The 24449-nt window shown below is 39.1% G+C and overlaps 2 long non-coding RNA genes and 1 gene segment (V, D, J or C); all 3 read right to left on the bottom strand.

The window, feature by feature from the left end:
- Positions 1–1736: 1736 nt before the first annotated feature.
- Positions 1737–23239, bottom strand: LOC311016149 (T-cell receptor beta-2 chain C region-like). The segment is given in 7 exons: positions 23169–23239; positions 22756–23073; positions 5252–5287; positions 2319–2669; positions 2215–2241; positions 2020–2126; positions 1737–1938 (listed from the first exon to the last, which is right to left on the bottom strand).
- LOC311016077 lies at positions 13043–14760 on the bottom strand. Its single transcript, XR_014597440.1, has 4 exons — positions 14640–14760; positions 14477–14538; positions 13526–13752; positions 13043–13338 (listed from the first exon to the last, which is right to left on the bottom strand). It is a non-coding gene; the product is annotated as an uncharacterized lncRNA (long non-coding RNA).
- LOC311016001 lies at positions 17891–19492 on the bottom strand. The gene is made up of 3 exons (XR_014597426.1): positions 19334–19492; positions 18436–19219; positions 17891–18349 (listed from the first exon to the last, which is right to left on the bottom strand). It is a non-coding gene; the product is annotated as an uncharacterized lncRNA (long non-coding RNA).
- Positions 23240–24449: the final 1210 nt, after the last annotated feature.

The following is a 24449-nucleotide window of genomic DNA, read 5'->3' as shown; positions in this document are numbered from 1 at the left end:
CTCTCATTGTGTGTCTGCTGTACTGCAGGTTTATCCAGCACATGGCACCCTGATAGCCGGCCAGCTGAAGGCTGCAGGCGCTGATGTCTCCACATGTGCAACCTCCACTCAGCAGCAGCTCAGAGTCCAAGGTGAGTATCGGTCATGTCTTTGGCATCATGATGAAAAATAACTTCATGCATCACAAAAACGTGTAAATACACCCCAAAATACTAACACTGTGGAAGAATTCACAGTGAAGAGCTGAGTCTGACAAACTGAGTTTGAACTAGTTGAATTAGTGGAGGAAAATTATCAAAACTTTTCCGGTTCCACATCCAGCCATGCAATTGCTATGTTGTAATTTCACCAGTCACCAGTAGAGAGCAGTAAAGGTAATAGACTACCTATTATTTATATAACTGAGTCTGAGATAGAGGGTTTCTGTAGACCTAGAGAATCACAATGGTGGATCTTTCAGGTTTCTAAAAATAATTTTGCATATAAATCCTGTAAATCTACACCATTGCTATATGTGGATATGTGGTTGTAACCTAATGCTGATTCTGTCATATTTATTTTTTTTATTTTAACTCTGTGTTATTTAGATTTTCTGTATTCATTTGATAGTAAATGAATACAGAAAATCTAAATAACACAGAGTTAAAATAAAAAAATAAATATGACAGAAAAAACTGTCATATTTTTTCTAGTTTTGGATTGAATTACTGTATGAATCCTACACACATCTTGATCAAGTTGTGTGTAGGATTCAGCTGGCAGATGTCTGTTTCTGTTGGGTGTCGCACACATTGTTTCCTGTTTATGTGACTTCAAACACAAACATGTTTTTTTTCAAGTAGTAGTCAGTTTGTGTCCCACTGGGGTCCTTGCTGATCAGTTTAATGGTCAACGGTTTAGATGGAAGCCACAAAATTGATCTTACATCTCTTATTGAATTCCACGTTGAATAACACATTGTATATGCATTCTGCATATTCTGCAGCGGATGACTGTAGCCTCAGGTGACACATACATGGGGGGGTTGGTGCAAAGATGCAGCTGCTCTGTGAGTCGGAGGTTGCGGTGAAGAGGAAGGTTGCACCTTCGTCATTTCTCAGCACTGAGAAGGATCTGCAGGCTGCTCTCAGACCACATCCTCTCCTCTGCAGGGTTTCAGACTTCGGTTCGTCTCCCTCACCAACAACAGCTTTGACCTCTTTCTGTACACCCACGAGAACATTTACTTCCTGTTGTTGTGTGGTCGACTCACTAACTTACTTACTACTCGTACAAGATGATACTAAAGTTATGTCTTCTTTATTCATGAAGAGGAATAAGCTTCTCTCAATTGTGCAAATTAAAAAAAATCACAACTAGATATGATTCAAATAAACCCTCTTTAGTAAAGTCAAATGAAATGGAATCAAGTCAAATGTCACTGAAACTTCTCACTTTGCTCTTCTGGAAAAACTGATGCGATCTGCTTGTGAAGTTTTTTTCTGAGCTGAGACATTTCAACATTTATACGTAGGTGAAGAAAATAGCTTTCTCAGAAACAACGAGCCACTAAAATGACCTCACAGCGTCTGTGGAAAGAGATTGTTACATGAGATATCTAGTTCTTTCTCATTTAAATCAGCCGTTATTATATGAGCAGCGTCTGATATGCAGGTGAACCCGTACCCGTTTAAATATCAATAAAGTTTTACTGTCTGGAGACATTCTGGAGTAGAGACGTGAAAGCACACGATTGATTGAGTTCCTCTGAAATATGTTTTTATTTTTAATTGAGTAAAAAGCAAGCAAACAAGTGACGCCAAAGAATTAACATGTTAGAAAACACAAAGAACAGCAGAATGCTTTTTATTTACAGACGCCAACACTATCCATCTCCTCCATTTGAGTGATTATTTCTGGCCTCGGCTGCTCTCAGTTGTTCTGCTTTCCAGCTGAACTCTGCAACAGACAGAAAAGGGACATCTTTTTAATGTGAAACACAGAATAAGTACGTGAAGAGACGTAGAAGTGGTAACGAACCTGAAGCTTCCACACCAAGAACGCTACAAAGACACCGTAGATGCTGCTCTTGGCGATGAAAATGCCGTAGGTGAGTTTGGCACTCTGTATGGTTCTCAAATATTTCTCTGCAGAGAAAGTTCAACACATTCACATAAGTGACACAAAGAGGAAACATCCTGAGCACTCTGGTTTCAGCTCATTAAGTATATTTACCTCTTGTCATGACTTTTCCTGACGTTGCTAGAAGAATAAGAAAATGGAGCAGATGAGGATCAAAAAGAACACATTTAGGTCTTTTTCATTTGAATGAAACCTACCTTGTTCTCCTTGAATTGGTTTAGAATAATATTCAGTATGCGTCCCGTTGAAGAAGCTGACGGTGCAGGTGAATATGTTGTCGGGTGTGGACCAGTCTTTGGCATCGACCCTCAGCCTGCTGGTGATCTTGTAATACTTTGTGCCGTTCTTCCGCAGGGCAGCGTTGTCCGTTGCCACACCGTCGGTGACATTGTTCCCGTGGATGTCCCAGAATACATGGACATGGTCTGGGTAGAACCCAGTGGCCACACAAACGATGGTCTTCTTCCTCGCATTTCTGTCTTCCTGGCACTCCTTTGGTGACGGTGGAAGCACTGTCACTGTTGGTGGGGTGATCGGAACTCCTGCTTCTGCAAAGACAAACAAACACACGTGAATGAAAGCTGCCTGGAGATCTACAGCTTCACACTGAGCATCAACACCAAACACAACACCATCATGAAGTTATCACGGGGATCCAACCAAGAACAAGCCCCAAAATCAGCAGCATGATTGTTGGAGCACAAGCTATTTTATTTAACAGCATCACTTTATCACATGGATCCCACTCACAGACTCATGACTGACATTTAAATATTGACATTTCATTCACGTTTAGATGGGACAAAAACAACCATCTGTTTTTAAAAACTTTTATATTCTATGAAATACATTTTTACAGCTTGAAAACAATGCATTAAATCTGGTACTTTGACTAAAACCAGCCTTTTTTCTCCATTATCACAAATTGGACATTTTCATTTACAGTTTTTTACCATTTTAAGCAAACAAGACACTCAACTTAACTCAACAATGCTCCGATTGATTGATATTTTAGTTGTTTTCTTACCCAACACAGTCAGTCTGGTGCCGCTGCCAAAGTAAGCAGGCTCGTAGTTCACACTGAAACCAGGCTTCATAAAAACTGCTCAAGCTTTCTGCACTTTTTTTCAGGAAGCAAAACCTTTGATACACTCTCACCAAATTAGTTTAACTAAGCTTCTCATTTAAGGTCAATTAAAGCAAGTTGGTTGTTATGTTTGCCGTTCCATCCTCTAGAACATGAGTTTGTGAGTTTTTGTGATTCTTACCTAGAACGGTGAGTTTAGTTCCAGCTCCAAAGTAAACCTCCTGTGAACTCACAGTGGTTCACAGAGCTGATAAGAACTGAGAGGAGTCATCTGGCCGTAGAGCTGCAGCTTTTACCACCATAACCTCTATTTTTTTGCACTTTTTAAAGTAGAGAATACTCTAAAATGTGTGTTTAATACTGTAGATTTCTTTCCTCCTCCTACTCAGCAAGTATATAGATGTTTTCTTACCTAGAACGGTGAGTTTAGTTCCAGCTCCAAAGAAAGCCTCGTTGTATGAGCACAGAGACGTTCAACTGCTACTAAAACACTTCCTCCTCTCTCTATTCTATCTGAGACCATTTAAACAGCTGCTCATGCTCATGATGGTTATTTCATTTAATCTAGTCTTTACAACGGTGGTGTTCTGGAGTCAGTTGATCCTTTGAGAGTCTTTAAAAAGTGTTAAAAGCATCTCAACAAAATCATACATGATGATTTCCTAAAACTATTAGCTACTATAAGACTATTATAACAGCCCATGATGCTGCTCTTACTTTAGTTCTGTACTAAATGTAACTTCACAAAAGTTACTGACACAGGATGTGAGTGCAGCCACAGCAACAATTTGTAGATTTGTTTTGATTTCTTACCTAAAACCGTTAACTTTGTTCCTCCGCCGAAGAAAGCTTCATTACTACCAGAGTCACAGTGAACTCCATCGGTGCTCAAAACCACCGAGATGCTGCTTTTACTCTGACACTTAGAACAAAAAGCTCTGAGCAGAACCTGAACTAGACTTAAACGCTGTACATTTGTCAAAGAAACACTGATTTGGATGATTTTCTTACCTAAAACCGTTAACTTTGTTCCTCCACCAAAGAAAGCCTCTCCACCACCACCAGAGTCACAGTGAGCTTTGTCGGTGATTAAAACAGCCCAACATGATGATTTACACTACACTACATGTATTTTTACATGATCTTTGCAATACAACGGTTTCTCTCAGTGACCAACCTTTTTATATGTTCTACTTCTCTAACAGGAGAATTCATGTTGACGTCTTACTTACCAAGAACAGTGAGTTTTGTTCCCTGGCCGAAATAAGCTTCGTACTGACACAGTGTTTATGCTTGAGGACAAAATGCTCTGAGCAGAAAGCTGTTTAAGAATGACTCGAATTACAATGATTTGATCTGATTTCTTGCCATAGATTTATCATGACTGTACATGAAATGTATATTTCTTACCTAAAACCGTTAACTTTGTTCCTCCGCCAAAGAAAGCTTCACGACCATCAGAGTCACAGTGAACTTTGTCAGTGATCAAAACTTTGCTTTTACTTTACTTCCTTACTTTTTAGTTTTATAGCAAACACAACTTTTCTTTGAAGCCAAAGACAACAGCCTGTTTTTTTTACAATAATATTTTCCCTTCCAATAACCGGCCTGTATATTAATGTACTAAGAACACAAAAAGGCTTAAAACTGACGCAGCGTTTAAGCTTAAGAACCTAAACTAGACTTAAATGCTGCACATTTAAATAATAACACACTAATTACAACCATGTCTTACCTAAAACCGTTAACTTTGTTCCTCCACCGAAGAAAGCTTCAAAACCAGAGTCACAGTGAACTTGATCGGTGCTCAAAACAGACGAGATGCTGCTTTTACTTTGCTCCTTTACATACAGTTACTTTTAAGTGTTTCTTGTATTATTGTCACTTTTCCTTAAGTGCAAAAAAACAACAACATTACTACACTGCAGTCCGGTTGTTGAGGGTTTTTGTGTGACATTAAACTTGTAAAATCCAAACTGCTTGTTCACATTTGACTTCTCTTACAGGTGAATTAATCAGAAGAACATTTGACATCTTACTTACCGAGAACAGTCAGTTTAGTTCCCTGGCCGAAATAGGCTTCGGCATTGGCACAGAGCTTAAGCTCGATAACAAAAAGCACGGAGGTGAACTTAAACTATAAAGCACATTAAGTTTCCTTCTGCATCAATCTAATAACGGAGCTTATGTTCAAGTTGACTTACCCAAAACAGTCAGTTTGGTTCCTTCTCCAAAGTAAGCCTCGTTTGTGTTGTCACAGTGCAGAAATACTGAGCATGAAACTCTCAAAATCCCAGAATGATCACTTCTGTTTGTACCGAGACTCTAAAGCAATGTGACATTCATGAAAACACAGTGATAACTGAGATATTTACCTAAAACCGTCAGTTTGGTTCCTTGGCCAAAGTAAGCAGGATCAGCGTTGGTCACAGTGTTTTCACTTCAGCTCAATATTACCACAGTTTTGTCCTTCACTTTCATCCCAACATTTCCAATACTGTACGTTAGCTGCAGTGAAGCGAAGCAGTGAGAGACGCTACTTACCCAAAACAGTGAGTTTGGTTCCTTTTCCAAAGAAGTCTTCAGATCCAGAGTCACACTGAATGTCTCCTCTACCAAAAAGGCTCAAAACTTTCCATGAGCAGCATGTTGAGAGCCAGTGTAATAATCCAGAGGATGAAGAAGGTTTAAACGTGCGGGATGAGCTTCATGATGGGTCAAATGTGTTGTTTTTGTCAAGATGAATAAAAGCAGCATCCCAGTGCTCCACATATGATTTAAAACTTTCTGATTTTCAGCCATTTATTTACTATTTATGTTGCCTTTCTAGTGCCAGTTTGGCCCGACATCGTGCACCTTCAGATTTGTATTTTTCTGCTCTCCCAAGTGTGTCAGGTAGCCTGTAGCCGTCTACACAATGGGTGTTAATGGGAGGAGGTTTTTGTACAGCGGCTCTATAGGAATGTATCACCGTGCCCCCCCTGTCCCCACGATGAAAAAGCATCACACAAAAACCTGAAGTCTCTCTCGTTGTCTCCTCTCTCCCTCCCCCACCCAGCTTCTCCATATCTCAGCCTCCATCTCCGCCTGCCTGAGAGAGCAGCTGTGCAGGTCGGCTGACTGGCGGCTGAACGCGCTCCAACCTGACTGCTGCTATTTCTGTGACAGCTAAGAAAAGAAGCAAGAACGGTGGGAAGGAAACGGGAAACTGGTCTTTGTTCGTAGCTGCTGAGAGGCAGTGACATCACTGCTGGTCACACCTCTTCATCCGCTCAGGTATCAGTGAACTGAGGAGACACACTTACTGACAGATGTGACTGATGCTGACGGTGATCCTTATATTGTTCTTCAAGATAAGTCTTTAAAAAGGTCAAGGTGTAAAATGCCACTTGCAAATGATTCCAACATAAAAAAGTAAAAGTCCTGCATTCAAAATGTTCACAAGGCTCCAAAAGTAAATGTACTCAGTATCTTATGTCAGTATCTAATATTTTATTTTTATATACTATATTTATTTTATATTATTGGATAATACTTATTTGATGCATCAATATGAAAGCATCACTTTAGTGTTGCAACTGGTAAAAGTGGGGCGAAACGTAACTGCTTGATGAGCTCAATCTATAATAATACATCATTTATTTGTTGATTTTATTTTGTATTTATTATGTGATCTCTGCAATCACGTGTTACATTCTACCACTACACATAAATGCTATGATATTCAATTAATATTTTATGTTTACATATCTGTTCCTATAAAATAAATATATTGAACTTAAAAAGTATTAAAATACAAAAATATTTTTGTTGAGGTGTTACACTGTACGTTTTTTGTATTTAAAATGTATTAAAAATTAGTATTTAACCAAAATATATTCAAAATACTTGTATCCAAAATACAGCATTTTGATGTTGTTTCATATCTACTTATTTAAGTAGATATTTAAGTATTATAAGCATTTTTACAATGTTATGTCACAGTTGTAACTTATATGTTAAATTGCAGCTTATTCGGCCTATTTCCTCACTATTATTCCTCAAATTACTTGATTTGGCTTCCCTTTGACATATCTTGACTGGAGTTAAATTATTTCATTATTTAATTGTAATCCCACATGGCCCCTGTAGAGGTCAGTGTACGGTAACTTCTTTAACTTAGTATTCTTTCATCTTGTCAGGCTGCACGCAGAATTACAGTGAAATAAAATAACAAACTAAAACCCTGAAACAAAGGTGAGAGAAAGTGTGTCGGACAATAATGCTGCATGAATGTGACGAGTAATCTTTACCACGCTGACACCTGCTCTCATATCTGCAACAATCAGCGTTGTTGTGGTGATGCAGGAACATCATGACTTACCGAGAAGAGTTCTCAAACCTTCATTAGAAAGTTGTCTTTTATATTATGTATTATGTAACATGTTACTGGTTCCATATCTGCAGTGTGAGCAAGATGACAGTGAATATTTGAACATGTGCAGACTGAGCAGTGGCAGAGGGAGGCTGGTGAACGAGGAATCTGTAAAACAAGAAAGAAGGCGACAAATGAATCAATGCTATCAAAATATGTGTATTTCTGCAGGATATACATAAACATTAGCAGATGTTCAGCTACTTCATCACATCATTTAAGGTCCCAATCGATTAGCAAAGTGATTCATGCCCCAATAAACAGCATCATATTTCCCGCCTTTTCAAATAAGCCCCTGAGCTGCAGCTGTTATAAGTGGAGGCAGGTTTTTAGTGAAGCATCGGTATTAACCCACATCACTGTGTGCTTGCAGCGCAGAAATACACAGCAGAGTCTGATGACTCTACGGGGTGAATGATCAGAGACCCTCTCAGTGTGTCTTCTCTTTTTATCTGGAGCCTGGAGTCGTTGAATTGTTTCTCGTACTTCGGGTCGCCCTGGTGGACGTTGTACCCGATGAGGCTCATAGACCGGCCATTCTCTCTGTGTTGGTACCACAGCATCCTATCTAAGTTGCTGTCATCATGGCTGCAGTTAATCCTGAGCTCCTTGGTCCCTTCCTTCACAACTTGAGGAGAGGACTGTACAAAGTTAACGCTCGCCACTTTTCCTGCAAGAAGAAAGCCAATTCATGTTGTTGGAGCTGTAAAGGTTCCATTCAAGAAATGTGATTTTTAGGAATTGATCTTGAAATACCATCGACATGCATGATTAAAAAAAATTATAATAAAAAAATGTTACAATAAGACCCAAACAGTAAAATGAGCAGGCAATATATAATATATTGAACTTACTTGCAGAAACAAGCAGTAAGAATACAATTGTATATAAAGCTGGAGTCATTCTTAAATGAGTCAATCAACAGTGTTGAATATTTCTCTATGGCATATTGGCCTACTGGAATCTGGTATGAGAGGAGGAGCATTCTGACAAATGCATAGATCAAATGAGAGATGACTATCTTCTCCAATTTCCACACACCACACCAGGGGCGTTGCTAGACATAAAGCTCTACTGGGGCACAGGCCCCCTATTTCATAAATCACAAAACACATCCTTGAATTCCCGCTGCGTGTATGAAATGTGCTATACAATGTGCTATATAAACTTCCCTTGCTCAGCCCACTATTACTGCCACAGCCATACTGCTGCTGCTAAAACTGAAAGGTAAAAATGTAGAGATATTAATCTCTAATTCATATTTATTTCAACATACATTATGAACATGCTCAACATGTTTTTGATGATTTTGGAGTATCGTTCCCACATTTGTGAATGAAGAACATCAGATGTTTGGGGTTGGGGAAATCACTGTGACTGTAAATCTTACTTTAATGCTGAGCCATCACTTGGTTTACAAAGTACTATAAAGTAAATTGTATTAAAATGAAAAGATAATGCGGTAAACCGTCAGCTATCTGACTCCTATGAAACAACACAGAGTGATCTGTGATTCAGAGCAACAGCAATGAGGACTGGTGGTGATTATTGAGTGGTAATAGAAATGTGTAACACGTCGTTGTTTGAGATACTAACTGGAACGACCGCAACACTGTCAGAAACTACGCGCACTGTGCCGCTTCACGCCGGCTACTGCGGCCATCGGGGCGAGCGGGGCAGGTGGGAGAGCGAAGTGGATCATACCATGACGTGATGGGGGGGTCTGTTGTATTTTTAAAGTAAACCATATCCTGTCTATGGTTTTTTGACCATGTTTAAGCTTGTCAAACACGGACTTGCGTTTAAAAAACAACATAACTGATATTTTTTTTGCATTTATCTATGCGTGCGCGCCGCGGTGCCCCGGCTACGACATGCACACTGCCGTGCACGGACGTAATGTGCGCGCCGGACCCGGACCACAAGGTGCGCGCCTCAGCTTGTATTTTGGGTTAAACTGCGTTGGTTTGAGATTGTGGGTGAAAAAGAAAATCCATTATTTTACCGTTATTATCAATATAAATTTATCCACTGCCAAATATAGTAGCTCGTTAAAACTCGCACGGGAGTTTTTACTGGGGCACGGCAGATCAATACTGGGGCACGTGCCCCAGTAAAAGAGGTCTAGCGACGCCGATGCACCACACCTCCTCTTCCTCTGCTTGCAGCAGATCTTGTAAAAAAAAAAAAAAAAAAAAACTAAACAAATTCACAAATGAATGGATGATGGATTGGATTTTATTGGTGTAGTGGATTTAAGCCTTAAATTAGTCTCAACATAAATGGCTGACTGCAAACTGTTGCAAGAGTGATTATGTAAACAGTTTAAATGAATGTATTACTAATTTGTAATTGTATTATTTAATTGCTTTAAGAAAGAAAGAAAGATGTAGGCCTTGTGTACACTACCTCCAGCATGTTTCTCTTCATAGACATTGCAATTAATGCTGCCTTCACGTATAGTCGGAAGATGCTACGTCCCACTTGTGATGTCGGAATTAGGAGAATGTTTCTACATCTCGTATTTACCATAATTCCGATGCTACCCGAAGGCAGCATTGCTTGTATGAAACGCGCTATACAAATAAAGTTTGATTGATAAATTGGGCGGGCTTTTTAAACTGACAGCGCTCCGCGCGCTCCTATTTAACCGTTTGAAAACTGACGCGCAAGCAAACTTTGTGACACATAAATGACTAATAAAAACGCGTATTTACACCTGCCCAAAATAATTGCTGCTGCTTGATTCACGGCCATGGTGAGGATTTACGTTTTTTGCCGTGCTCCAACCTGCTAATGGAGTCTATTTTTTGACGGAGTAATTAGTCAAATCGAAAAAGACTTTCCTCTAACTGTCTTGCTTCTTGGCTACTTGGGACTCCTTCAGAAACGTTTACTATCCTCGGAGTCACAACTCAACTTCAACGAGGTAAGAATTTGCTGCTAATATGTATTGTGAGTCAATGTTTTGGCTTGAAGTTTGGCTAAGCTAGCTACGTTTGGCTAAATTGGCTAAGTGTGGCTAGGCTAGCTACGTGTGGCTAAGCTAGCAACGTTTCGAAGCTAACGGTTATGACATTCGGATGGGAAAGGCTTATGAAGCTGTCATCGGGGAAGCCTACGGAAGAGCTTGCTGGCTAGCTGCGTTTGCTCACATATCTTGTGTTTGATATCTTGGTGCTGTTTTTGCTCACAGAGATGAAATGTAGATGACATTAGGAGTCTGTTAAGTTCGTTTTATGGTGAGTCATCGGCTAAAGGCTAACGGTTAAACCTCACGTCAACAGGTCTTCTTTTATCATCTACAGATGGTATTGGGGTTGGATTTTATTTGTTTCTGTGAGTGGCGGCTGAGCATTTCTTTAGGTTGTTTGGGACTTTTAGGATTTTACCTGAATCTGACAGGGCCCCCCCACAATTCAGGGAATTTCTGGAATATCAGAGACTTTAAAAAAAGTATTTTACAGACAGGGAAAGTTTGTTGGGCCAAGTCATGGGATATCAGGGGATTTTGTGGTTGATGATGGATGGATGGATGGAATACTCATGGTTGAGTCTTTTCCATGTCAAATTGGTATTTGTTTCCCATAGGTTGCTGGTGCTGCTTTGCCTCTTTATTCAGAAAATAGATCTGTTCACTGTTTAATTTTCATATTTACAAAAGAATCAGTTCCTCTTTTTGATGACTTTTTCTTTTTATGTCAGCACTTGATTTTTTATAAATCATGAAACTGATTTTTGTGTGATTAAATGAATGGCCTGCATATTTTGTCTGTATGCAGCCATCGCTTATATCCCATTTCATTGTATTCTTTAAATGTTACATGTCAGTAAAATGACTTGAACACTTTCAGGATTCTTTGACAAAGGGAAGAACCACATTATTTTCAATTGGTTTAAAATCAGTTTGTTGTTAATATCAGAACAGTAATTGAGCTGTAATTTAGCCTTCCTCTCAGGATCTTGAGCATGACAACATGAAAAAGGAAAACGGGGTTTTCAGTGAGGCGGTGACATTAAACCACATCACTGTGTGCTTGCGGCGCAGAAATACACAGCAGAGTCTGATGACTCTACGGGGTGAATGATCAGAGACCCTCTCAGTGTGTCTTCTCTTTTTATCTGGAGCCTGGAGTCGTTGAATTGTTTCTCGTACTTCGGTTCGCCCTGGAGGTAGTTGTACCCGATGAGGCTCATAGACCGGCCATTCTCTCTGTGTTGGTACCACAGCATCGCATCTAGGTTGCTGTCATCATGGCTGCAGTTAATCCTGAGCTCCTTGGTCCCTTCCTTCACAACTTGAGGAGAGGACTGTACAAAGTTAACGCTCGCCACTTTTCCTGCAAGAAGAAAGCCAATTAATGTCGTTGGAGCTGTAAAGGTTCCATTCAAGAAATGTGATTTTTAGGAATTGATCTTGAAATACCATAGACATGCATGATTAAAAAATTATACTAAAAAATTGTTACAATAAGACCCAAACAGTAAAATGAGCAGGCAATATGTAATATATTGAATCAGACTTACTTGCAAGAACAAGCAGTAAAAATGCAATTGTATATAAAGCTGGAGTCATTCTTAAATGAGTCAATCAACAGTGTTGAATATTTCTCTATGGCATATTGGCCTACTGGAATCTGGTATGAGAGGAGGAGCATTCACTCCGGTCTGACAAATGCATAGATCAAATGAGAGATGACTATCTTCTCCACGCACCACACCTCCTCTTCCTCTGCTCGCAGCAGATCTTGTAAAAAAACAAAAAAAAAACAAAACAAAACAAATTCACAAATGAATGGATGATGGATTGGATAAATGGCTGACGGCAAACTGTTGCAAGAGTGATTATGTAAAACGTTTAATGAATGTATTACTAATTTGTAATTGTATTATTTCATTGCTTAAAGAAAGAAAGAAAGATGTAAGCCTTGTGTACACTACCTCCAGCATGCAAACTCTTTTTTTTTGTTTTTGTTTCTCTTCATAGATTTTTTTTTTTTTACCTGAATCTGACAGGGTCCCCCCACAATTCAGGGAATATCTGGAATATCAGGGACTTTAAAAAAAAGTATTTTACAGACAGGGAAAGTTTCACTAGATTTTTTATAAATCATGAAACTGATTTTTGTGTGATTAAATGAATGGCCTGCATATTTTGTCTGTATCGCTTATATCCCATTTCATTGTATTCTTTAAATGTTACATATCAGTAAAATTACTTGAACACTTTCAGGATTCTTTGACAAAGGGAAGAACCACATTATTTTCAATTGATTTAAAATCAGTTTGTTGTTAATATCAGAACAGTAATTGAGCTGTAATTTAGCCTTCCTCTCAGGATCTTGAGCATGACATCATGAAAAAGGAAAACAGGGTTTTCAGTGAGGCGGTGACATTAAACCACATCACTGTGTGCTTGCGGCGCAGAAATACACAGCAGAGTCTGATGACTCTACGGGGTGAATGATCAGAGACCCTCTCAGTGTGTCTTCTCTTTTTATCTGGAGCCTGGAGTCGTTGAATTGGTCCTCGTACTTCGGGTCGCCCTGGAGGACGTACCCGATGAGGCTCATAGACCGGCCATTCTCTCTGTGTTGGTACCACAGCATCCTTTGTAAATTGCTGTCATCATGGCTGCAGTTAATCCTGAGCTCCTCGGTCCCTTCCTTCACAACTTGAGGAGAGGACTGTACAAAGTTAACGCTCGCCACTTTTCCTGCAAGAAGAAAGCCAATTCAGGTCATTGGAGCTGTAAAGGTTCCATTCAAGAAATGCGATTTTTAGGAATTGATCTTGAAATACCATGATTAAAAAAATTATATAAATTATAATAAAACATTTTTACAATAAGACCCAAACAGTAAAATGAGCAGGCAATATGTAATATATTGAATCAGACTTACTTGCAAGAACAAGCAGTAAAAATGCAATTGTATATAAAGCTGGAGTCATTCTTAAATGAATCAATCAACAGTGTTGAATATTTCTCTATGGCATATTGGCCTACTGGAATCTGGTATGAGAGGAGGAGCATTCACTCCGGTCTGACAAATGCATAGATCAAATGAGAGATGACTATCTTCTCCAATCTCCACACACCACACCTCCTCTTCCTCTGCTTGCAGCAGATCTTGTAAAAAAACAAAACAAATTCACAAATGAATGGATGATGGATTGGATTTTATTGGTGTAGTGGATTTAAACCTTAAATTAATCTCAACATAAATGGCTGACTGCAAACTGTTGCAAGAGTGATTATGTAAAAAGTTTAAATGAATGTATTACTGCTAGAATTTCTAAAAGTATTATTTCATTGCTTTAAGAAAGAAAGAAAGATGTAAGCCTTGTGTACACTACCTCCAGCATGCAACCTCTTTTTTGTTTCTCTTCATAGACATTGCAATTAATGCTAAAAAATGAATTACTTGAACACTTTCAGGATTCTTTGACAAAGGGAAGAACCACATTATTTTCAATTGGTTTAAAATCAGTTTGTTGTTAATATCAGAACAGTAATTGAGCTGTAATTTAGCCTTCCTCTCAGGATCTTGAGCATGAAAACATGAAAAAGGAAAACGGGGTTTTCAGTGAGGCGGTGACATCAACCCACATCACTGTGTACTGGCAGCGCAGAAATACACAGCCGAGTCTGCTAGAGTCACACTGGGAATAATCAGAGCTCCTGTTTGGACGTTTTCTCGTGTTATCTTAAACCGTTCTTCAAACTGCTGCTCATAGGTGGGGTCATTGCCACTGTAGCTGTTTCCAATCAAGCTCATCAGGCCCGTCGTGGTTTGCTGGTACCAGAGCATTAAATACTGGTCGGCATCATTATGACTGCATTCAATTTCTACCTTGGCTGTGTCACTGACTATTCTGGGATGAGACGACTGAAACGTCACACTCTTCGCTTGATCTGTGGAAAAAACACAAATGAGAAAGTAGTAGGACATACCGAAGCAACTGTGGGGGAAAAAAAGTCGTATAAATTGCTGTTTTTGCAGTTAATTTCTTTACATTGAGGCAAGATGAGAATAAATGCAATCACAACTGGAATCATCCTTCCAGTTTGAGCCGTAGCCTGAGAAACACAGCTCCCTCCGATGGTGTATTAAGAGACACACCACCTCTTGTGCAAATGCACTCACCTCGTATACAGGAAAAGATCAGGGTTTTTAGTGAGGGAGTGGCATTGAACCACATCACCGTGTACTGGCAGCGCAGAAATAAACAGCCGAGTATGACTGGTTCGCCTTGCTTATCATCAGTGTTCCTTTCAAAGTGTCTTCTCTTGTAAGCTTGAATTGTTCTTCAAACTGACCCTCATACTTTTGGGGGCTGTTTCCATATCCATACCCAATGAGGGTCAGAGACGGAGTGTCCTTTCTTTGCTGATACCAGAGCATTACTGGTAGGGAACTATCATCATGACTGCAGTTAATCTGGACCTCAGTGCTCTCCATCACTATCTGAGGAGAAGATTGTTGAAATTTAACAGCGCTCACCTGGCCTGTGGAGAGAGCAGATTGAGCAAATGTTATTGATGCAAAACAAATTAATTTCAGTATCATTGTTTGATTGATTTAAATAACAATATAATTAGTGACAAATTTGTATGTTATTCAGGATGACATCTTACAATAAAAAGAGATGAAGAAAAAGATCTGCATACATGAAGACATTATCAGGCACTGCAAGTATTTCCTTGGCAAAAATAAGACTGAAAGGGTGAAAGAGGTATGAGTGTGTGTGCATGTGTGTGTGTGGCTTAATTCATCACCACATCCTTGAGATATAAGCTTCATACCATGTGCTGTGCCTCCACCTATTGGTTTATTCTGTTTTCAGGACCATGCTGTACTGCATTTTGCTTTCTTAATTATAGTTATTTGAGGTTAACAGAATCTGTATGCTTCATGTTTACGCCTTTGTTTGAATTAAGTCGGTGTAAAGGATAGCTCAAAACACTTGCTGATCAATTGAATTGTTGATTGACAGAAAATGAATCAGCTTTTTTTCATTGATCCAGACCAACCAAGAAGCAGCCTTAGAGTAAGTCTTATGGGTGATGACATCATTATAAAATATAGCCATGCCAAGGTTATCAGTCTGTAAAAATGATTATCCTTTTAATCCTTTTCTTAAACATGTATTATACCGTATGTTACATTATTTTACAAATTCTATGTATAGGTATGATCTTTATTAGGGTCTTTGACTTCAATTTCGACGTCCCTTCAGTGCTGTTTAAATAAGTAATAGTATCTTCTAATCAACCAGTTTTAATGAAGGCTTTTTTTCAGCAGTTTGATACTTTGCCACGTAGGGCTGGAAAGATCAAGGATTTTATCACGCATTGGAATAAAATACACTTAAAATCATGGTGAATTTCCATTATCGTGATCATTTTAAATATCACGATTTACTTGAAAAATATGCCTAGCTCACTATCATGGTAGAGAAGTGAAACATTTTAATTCAATATATTTCTGCTTTATTTATGCAGGGAGAACTTTACGATTATTTAATTGTTTTTAACTAAAAAGGACATTCACTTAGAAAAGTTGTCTTATTTTTTTTCTTAACTAAATATAACGTGATTCCAGTATGTTTCAGTGACATTTAAGAGTTTTTAAGCACATTTTGATCATTATCTGGATAATACTGTGAATTGCAATTATTTTTGCCAAAATAATCAAGATATGAAGTTTCCATATTGTCTCATGCCTTGTGTCACATGGTTTCAGTGGTTTCCTCTTGGTGTGCTGTTATCTGCGGGATCATAGAGGTTTTTGTATGAGAGCTGCCTCCATCTTTATTACTGTGCAATACTTGCTGCTCCAAAATATTCTCCACTGTCTTCAGGGTATTTCGGCTTCAGGACGTGAAGATAAACGGTTTTCTCTCCATCTCCACTCACGTTAAAGCGGCTTTGAAATGGCTGCTCCACAACAGGACGTATATAAGACACGTAGGCAATCAGCTTCAGGGAAGTGTCTCCTGCTGAGCGCTGATACCAGAGAATAGTGTCATAGCCTGAGATTTTATGTGTGAGGTTCAGGATAACTTCATCATATGGTTTCGATAACAGTTGAGTTGGAGTCTGAAACACTTGGTCTTCTTTATTGAGGTAAACTCCTGTAAAGAGATCAAGACATAATAAATAGTTGTGCACTTGGCATTTGATGTACTGTTACATTTATTGAATGTACAATACCTCTAATCCAGAACACGGTGATGATGGAAACGACAAGTTGAAATGGCATCATGTTGAATGTGAAACACCAACTAGGATCTCTGCAGAGCTTAGTGGGTCAGAAGGAGGGACAGGAAGTGATGAAGACAAATCACAGCACAGGTTCACACTGAGAAACTTTTTCATTCATTCAGATTTTATGTGTGAGGTTCAGGATAACTTCATCATATGGTTTCGATAACAGTTGAGTTGGAGTCTGAAACACTTGGTTTTCTTTACCGAGGTAAACTCCTGTAAAGAGATCAAAAAACAAGTAGTGCTTCATTGTTTTGCCAATGGTCGATAAAACATTGAGCGCTTGGATTAAATTACTACAAGAACAATTGAAAGAAATAGGTGATTATAGGATATTAGTGTTAATTTAATTACATGTTAAAAAATGGCATCATGAATGTGCAATATACCTTTAATCCAGAGCACAGTGATGATGGAAACAATAAAATGAGATGGCATCATGTTGAATATGAAGAACCCGTCTGAGTCTCCGAGTCTCTCTTTGTGGATCATAAGGAGGGACAGGAAGTGATGTAGAGAAATCTGAAAAAAAAGTTTCCACTGAGAAACCTTATGTCTGTCTACGTGAGAATAGAGTAACAGCTCGAGTAACAGCCTCACATACAGGAAATGGCATACATGACTGACTGATACACTGACTGACCTTAAGTTTAAAATCAGTTCTGGCACTTTAAGATTGATTATGTAAAGTGACCCATTGTTTGTTTTTCGCTGCATATGATCACTGTCTGATGACAGCAGAAGGAGACTGATGGACCTGAACCCCAGAGAAATACCTATACAGAAAGAGATTAGAGATTATCTGCTTGAATATGCAAACAAAGATCCAGAGAACCCCTCACATTACCTATAATATGACAAGAAAGTAGTGAAGAAATTATTTAAGTTATTTTTACCACAAAGATTTGTCTGTAAAAAGTATAGGGATGATTAAGGTAATGAGACATATGACAAAAGTGAATATGAAAAAAGTAAATAAAAGGAGAGACATGGGGATGTGAGGTAGAATCACATGACGGAAACCTCGACTGCAGCTGGCTGGTGCAAGTCTTTTTGAGATTCCTCAAGACCACAGTTGATAAAAGATGCTGTTTAGTTTTTGTGTAGTTGGAAGGAGATCTGCCTCAACGTGCATATCGAGCTGCACAGTAGTACATTGCACTGTGCTCATGCTCTTTTAGGTTCACTATAAACAGAGAACCATTCTTTGCTGTATCTTCATTTAAATTTCCAATGATATTGAAATGCTCTTCATATAATTCTTCTTCATAGCTTATTCTACTATATTCTACATATCCAATGAGTTTCAAAGCCTTGTTTCCAGGTGACTGCTGGTACCACAGCATCACTTTGTAGTCAGTTTGTCCGTGGGTGCAGACAAGCTGCACTTCATCACCAGCCTGTCTGATGACAGCAGATGGTGACTGATGGACCTGGATCCCCAGAGAAAGACCTGCTGTAAGCAGAGTTGGACAGATTAGTGATTTTTAGATGCCAAGGCAAATAAAAGGATATCTTACTTCAAAATGTGTCAGTTGTTACCTGTGAGGACAAAGAAAAAGAGGAATCTAATCATCATGTAGAGAGCTCACATGAAGCACTGAGTTACTCTAAAGTCATGGATGAAATGCAGTATTAGTGAAGTGATGGCAGATTCTGCTGTTTGTGCCTTTTCACTAAACTGAATCACATTTAAGTAGAATGCAAACGTGATGTAGAAAGGAGGAGTGGCTTCATGTAGTTGATCTGTATACACTCTTCCTGATTTCCACACAAAAGATGTTTTGCTTTTGATAGATTTCATTAGATATGAAATGTTTTATTGTAATAGCTTGCCTTGTTAAAAGATTAAACCCACCAAAGAGAAACAGTTGTATTAGCCAATAATGATGTGATTGCATCAAACCAAAGTACAACCACAAAAGCAGGTGTCTAGAACAATTCATCCATGACTTGATGAGAAAAGACTGTGCAGTTTTTGTAATGTTCAGAGGGGATATTTGTCAGCGTGCTTCTCTTGCTGCACAGTAGTAAACTGCACTGTGCTCTTGTTTTACAAGTTTGACTATAAAAGAGCCATTCTTTGCTGTATTTCCTCCCAAATCTCCAGAGATATTGAAATCCTCTTTATATTTCTCTTCCATTGTGGTGTCTTTAAAGTTCAAATAACCAATGAGTTTCATAGCTGTGTCTCCAGGTGAGCGCTGGTACCAGAGCATCTGCCTGTAGTCAGTTCTGTCATGGCTGCAGAAAATCTGCACTTTGTCTCCAGGTTTTTTAATGAGATCATAGGGAGACTGACGGACATCAAGACCCAAACACACACCTGGATAGAAACATAAAATACAGAACAAACTTGGTTACTTAATGATATATTGTGAGGGGAAAACAATATTTCCACTTAACATATATGCTATTTCTATTTGAAAAGGTGTTTTACCTGCCAGGCAACAGAAGAGGAGACGGCAGATCATTTCAACTTCCTCAAAATAAAGATACTCAAAACCCTTTTCTTGGCGCGGCAGACTGCATATTAAGCTTTTTAGATGCAAGTAGAGATCTCACAAACTATGATTCTGTTAGTCCACTGATGCCTCCACTAAACTGACTCAGGTTTGAGGAGGAAATGGAAGTGAAACGGCGTGACTTTACATCCACTGGCATAGACAAAAGCTTCCAAGAAAATGGGCTGGGAGGGGTCTGTTCTAGGTTTCATTTAATACCATGCCATAAATGCTGATTAGGGTTAGAAGTTTTTACATTAAGGGGAAGGAAACTACAGTCACTGTGCTTTTCTGGCAACCACCTATAACAAAAATGATCAATTCTGAAACTAAAGATAAAGTGGATTTAAAAGGTAAAGGAATAATGTTGGAATGAATGATGTTACCAATGAGCCAAGATAAAGAGTACTGTTGGCATGGCATCCTGGCAGTTTCCTATAGATTGTTTGATCAATGCCCTCATGTAAAGCAGCTACACTAAATGTCAGTGGTGTATGTGTTGAACTGGAGAGAATTTCTGGAACTCCAGCTCCACCTACTGGAACGATAAAGTCGAAATTTGGTTTCTAATTCACTCACCAAATTTCTTGGCAACCAGTTTTTATTGAGTTGCTCTTACTTCTCACATCACTGTTTGCTGATTATCATTTGTATTCCTTCTAAAAAGCTTTTATGAACAATGCAACAAAGGTTTTAGTAACGTTTCCTGATTTTTAAATGTGTATTAGATTTTAGTGCAAGCAAAAACATGAAGATGTTGGAAGATATAGTAAAAAAGAAGCAGTGTAATAAAAATGAAATCCACATTCAATTAAAAATTTAAATCTCTAACTTAACCTTGAAGCCACAGAGACGAGACTACAAATGCGATGAGAACTTGAGTCCTCAGTGATTCTGTAAACATGATCTGTAGCCACAGCAGATATAAGTATCTGAGAGAGTTTGAATACAGTGTTGCTAGAAGGAATCTCAAAGTTGAAAACTGACTTACTACCCAACAAACTAATAACTGAATAGTTGAACATTTGGGTCGAGCCCTAGTTTATATTTCTGAGTGAATCCATTGTTGGTTTATGTTGTGTGCTGTGCTGTGGAGAAACACAATAAGATTGATGCATAATGGATGGAATAAGAATCGAGCTGTCATGGTGAGCCAGCTGTCTGATATCTGTAGATGTGGTTTATTTGTGGTTTATGTGGTGATTTGTTGCACTGTGCGTCAGAGATGGTTTTTGTTAAAGACCCAGGGTTTGTGCAGCACTGTGCTCTATTGGCAGCACAGAAATACACTGCGCTGTCCTCAGATTGATTCAACTTTGGAATATGAAGACATGCCTGACTTCCCCCGTTACCACTTATTTTATAAGTGTCACTGAAGTTTGCTTCAACAACTGGATTAGAGTATCGTACATAGGCAACTAGGACCATATCATTTTCCCCAGCAGACTGTTTATACCACTGGATCATATTAAAATCCGTGTTTGAATGGCTGCAGTTAATTAGGACTTCTTCTCCAGGATGTTTGATGAGGGCGCTTGGAATCTGATGAACACTGTTCTTTGAGAGTTCTGTAACACACATTTAAAACATACTACTTAAGTGACGAAAATAAACTAAGCAAAAAGTAGAAATATTTAGGTCAATTTATTTGTGAGTTAATGTAATATTACCTGTAGAACAGAATGGCAGAGCTACTAAATATACAAGTAACGTAATCATGACCATTGCGCCGATGAAAACAAACTTATAATGATGACTGCAAACTGAACAGAGCTGCTTGGATGTAAAGTAGGTGGAGCGATCGACAATATGGGCTGTCTCATGTCTTCTATCAGTGGATTTGTACATCATCCTGCTGTGTTGGTTCACACAGGTATCCTGAGGATATCAGCGGGGATTTCCTGCCAAAGGCTGCAGTTAGCTGCAGGTGTGCTCCTCTTCAGTGTGAATTTCTGTGGCTGATTATCAGAGGGTTTTTGTAGGAGCCAGAGCGTCATTGAGTCACTGTGTCTACTAGCTGCACAGTAATACACGCCGCTGTCTCCTGGCTGGAGTTTTAGAACGTGAAGTTGAGATTTGGCCGAGCCGTCTCCAGTCACATTGAAATTCTGTTTGAATGGATCCTCGAGGGTTGGTTGAGAATATAGAATATATCCAATGAGTTTAAGGCCAGAGTCACCCGTCTGCTGCTGGTACCACAATATTACATTGTATGAACTATCTGAATGGTTGCAGCTGATTGTTGCTAAAACATGAGGACTTCCTAATATTGATGATGGAGCCTGATGAACTTTACTGCTCAGCGATTGACCTGCATTTGAAGAGAAAAGCATTGTCACAACACAGAGATGGGTTACAAACGTTTTCACTTTTAAGAAGCAAACAGTCGAAATTAAAACCTACAGGAGAGCCAGAGAAGCAGCAGAGTGATGACGACGATGTTTCTGATCATGATGTCTTTATCTTCCTGTCGCTGCACTGACTGACAGACTGTACAGATGTTATAGGGTCAACTTAGAGGGGAGGAGACAGAGATTTTGATTATTTTAATGCAACCTCCTAAATATGTATGTACATCAATTTTATCAAGACAAAAACTCACACATTAACTTCACTTCGTTGGTGTAAATAAAACGGAAACTAAATTAAAATAGTCACTTTGGGCTATGGGGACTCATTCCCTTTGTCTGTGGCTTGGTGTGACATGTCAACCAACTAGCTCATTGGATTTTAATCAAATCAGTCACGATTGCCACATTGAGATCATTTCAGTATCTTTTATACAATTTCACAACCATCTGCATCACATAGTGTGAGAGATGTGTCACATGAGCAGCATATGTGATTAGTATGTGATTCAATCAAAAGTGCTGCTAAAAGTTAAATTCTATGGGGGAAAATGTTTAAATACAGAAGGAGCAGTATTGCATAACTGAGTTGTGGGCTATGGGAGTAGAATATTTGTTTCCCAATTTGAGCATGATGTTTTGTCACTAGTTAAGTTAAGCAAAGCGCATCCAGACAAATGTATTAACAACTTAGTTGTTTGATATTGATATCGGACTAGTATCGGTATAGGTCAAGGTATCGGACATGAAAAAGTGGTATCATGCCATCCCTAGTGTTCAGTAGTATGGAGTTCATATTGTGTGACAATTTCTGTATTCATTGCCAGTTATTTAACATAAAAATGAATCTATATGTTGCTACTCTCCAGTGTTCATGTCACAAATAATACTGAATGCAAATGCAAACAAAAATGTTAACACACTACAATTCTAGAGCTCCCCCTACAGGCAATTGAAATTGTATCCATTGTAACACCGCAGTTGAGTATTTGTGCAGCTGTCTAAGTCACCTGGATCACTGTGTTGACTCACAGAACAAAAATACACTCCACTGTCATCAGGCAGCAGCTTCTCTACCGTTAAAGATCCAGTCTGAGCGTCACTCCTTGTTGCAGGAAATCTTTCTGCACTGAAGCCTCTTTCATATTTATGTGGAGGAGTTAGAGTCGTGAAAACGATTTGCTTCATTAGCTCCTCTGGTAGCTGTCTGTACCAGTACATCTGGAAAAAACTAGCATCCTTAGTGTGACTGCAGTTCATTGTGGCAGCCTGACCCTGGTCCCTCCACACCAGAGGGGTCTGGGTGACATCACCCCCATTAATTAGACCTGTAGGGGTGGAAAAAGGAAATATATTTATTCCTAATTTAATTCCTAATCCTAAAATGTCTCCTCTCATTGATCAGCATGATAATGTACAGTACCTACAATCCAGAGCAGAGCTGCAGAGAGTCTGATCAGACCAGCTGTGATCATTATTGCGTTCTGAGCAAAATGACCTGACTGTCTGTGTGATGGGAGGTGTGACGTTAGACAGATATGAAGGGTTACGACTGGGCGTGTCTCTGTGTTGTATGATGTCCCCCTACAGTTCAGCAGGTAAAAGGACTCACTAGTAGATGTGCCAACGGTGCACTGGGGTTTTTGTTCAGGTGCAAAGTGTGTCTGTATCACTGTGTCACTGATGACTGATGCCACAGAAATACAAGCCTTGATCTCCTGGCTACAGATTCTTCACTGTGAATGTCCCACTCTCAGCGTCGGGCTTGGTGGCTGCAAATTTATCTGTGCTGAAATTTCCAAAATCATGAATATTGATGCCCACTATTGTGAACACTATTCGTTTCATTGATTCTCCTGGCAGTTGCCTATACCAGTACATCTGGATACAGTTACCATGCTCGCGTTGATGGCAGTTTATCGTTGCGTTGTCACCCTCGTCCTTCCACACTATATTGGTCTGGGTGACATCCTCATCAGCATTTAGACCTGTGTATAAGACACTTTAAAGTTACCACCAGTATACATTTGAACTCTTACACTGTAGCCATTTAAAATACTTCCAGCACAACAAAGGTTAAATGCTATAATTTTATGGATAGCACTTACCTTTAATCCAGAGCAGAAGTATTAAAATGCTCAGGAGACCATATTTGATATTAATAATGTTCATATTGTGTCATTCAGAGACTGCAACAATGTCAGTGTAGTTGGAGATCTAAAAAGCTGCAGGTGGGAGTGTCATTTGTGTGCTGTTCAGTCCTGTTGGCCCAACATTGTATTATGTCATCTGGCATTTGGTCTTGTTTTCCTCCTTTTTTTTTGTTGTAGTTTCTGTCTGTTGGGCCCCATCTCAGCTTCACTTCCTGTTGTAAGGATGTGTTTGCCAGGTTCGGTCTGAAACAATCTCGAGGAAATTCACCACGTTTGCCTAAAATACTTGGGTTGATTCATCACATAGTCTCGTCCAGACTGCATTTACCCCTCAGTGGGTATCAGGTCCTGGGCCGAATATTTCCGCTACTTAGCTACAAGTGGATGGAAGTTTGTTTCATTGGGCTAGACTATAAGAGTTTATGTTATGTGTGCTAGAACTTAAAGATAATTGCAGGAAGTATTTCCCGAATATGATTCATTGATGGTCTATAAAATATCCAAAAATAGCTAAAAATGTCTGGCTTCTATAGCCAAAGATAACTTCCCTT

Source organism: Eutrigla gurnardus (genome assembly GCF_963514095.1).
Source record: "Eutrigla gurnardus genome assembly, chromosome: 7".
Taxonomy (NCBI): Eukaryota; Metazoa; Chordata; class Actinopteri; order Perciformes; family Triglidae; genus Eutrigla; species Eutrigla gurnardus.
Note: the sequence above shows the minus strand (reverse complement) of the source record. Positions and strands in the feature narration are given on the sequence as shown.